We start from the raw sequence: 1,364 nt of genomic DNA, 5'->3' as shown, positions 1-1,364 counted from the left end.
TCGAGTTATAAGATCAGCAGTACTGGTTAGTTTCTGTCAACTTGACTTACACTTGAGTCACCTCAGAAGAGGGACCTTCAGTTGAGTTGTGTCCATCAGATTGGTTTGCGGGCATGACTATGGGGCATTTTCTTGATTACTGATTGATATGGGAAGACCTAGCCCACTGTGGGTGGTGCCATCCGTAGGCAGTTATCCTGGGTTGTATAAGAAAACTGAGCAAGCCACGGGAAACAAGCCAGTAAGCAGCGTATCTCCATGGCCTCTGCTTCAGTTCCTGCCTCCAGGTTCCTGCTTGAATTCCTGCCCTGACCTCTCTTCATGATGCACTGTGATGTGGAAATGCAAACCGAATAAACTCCTTCCTCCTACAAGTTTAGGCTAGTGTTTGATCATAGCATCAGATTGCAAACTAAGAAACCCAATGAGAGACCCTGTCTCAAAAAGCAAAGAGACCTGGCATGGCAGCTCATGCCTTTAACCCCAGCACTTGGGAAGCAGAGGAAAACTTTATGAGTTTGAGGCCAGCCTGGTCTACAGAGTGAGTTCCAGGGCAGCCAGGACTACAAAGAGAGACCCTGTCTCAAAACAAAGAAACAAACAATAAAACAAACATAAAACCCAAGGTGGATGACTCCTGAGGAATGATAACAGTGGCTGACCTCTGACTTTGATATGCACGCCCACATCCACAGATATATACATATAAATAAAATACAAGAGAGCTGTAGCTATAACTAAGGCACTGTGCTTGCCTAGCGTACATGAGGCCCTAGAATCAATCCTCAGCACTGAAGAAAAAACTGGTATGCTACCGTCTGCAAACATTAGTTTCTCTATCTATATAAAGGGGCTGGAGAGATGGCTCAGTGGTTAAGAGTACTGGCTGCTCTTCTAGAGGACCTGGGTTCGATTCCCAGTACCCAGTTCTAGGGGGTTTAGTGCCCCCTTGTTGTCTCTATGGGTACCACACACACATGATGCACACACATACATGCAGGCAAACATAAGAGTAACTTTTAAAGGAATCTAGAGGCTGGAGAGGTGGCTCAGCAGTTAAGAACATGGGCTGCTCTTTCAGAGGACCTGGGTTTGGTTCTCAGCACTGCTGGGAACTCCAGTTCCAGGGTCCAGTGCCCTCTTGTGGCCTCGAAGTGCGCTATCCCTATGTGGCTCATAGGCATACATGCAGGCAGAACATTCATACATGTAAAGATAATTAAATAAAATGTTCTAAGGGTCCATTAAAAACAGGAACTAAGCCGGGCGGTGGTGGTGCACGCCTTTAATCCCAGCACTCGGGAGGCAGAGGCAGGCTGATCTCTGTGAGTTCGAGGCCAGCCTGGTCTACAAGAGCTAGTTCC

At 47.1% G+C, this 1,364-nt stretch overlaps 1 protein-coding gene across 1 annotated transcript in view; it reads right to left on the bottom strand.

Annotated features, from left to right (window-relative positions):
- Cnn1 (calponin 1) overlaps window positions 1-1,364 on the bottom strand; it is a 9,806-nt gene that overhangs the window by 3,587 nt on the left and 4,855 nt on the right. The gene's annotated exons all lie outside the window — the stretch shown is intronic.

This window comes from Microtus ochrogaster, chromosome 5 (assembly GCF_000317375.1).
Source record: "Microtus ochrogaster isolate Prairie Vole_2 chromosome 5, MicOch1.0, whole genome shotgun sequence".
NCBI lineage: Eukaryota > Metazoa > Chordata > Mammalia > Rodentia > Cricetidae > Microtus > Microtus ochrogaster.
This window is presented reverse-complemented; position numbering and strand designations above follow the sequence as displayed.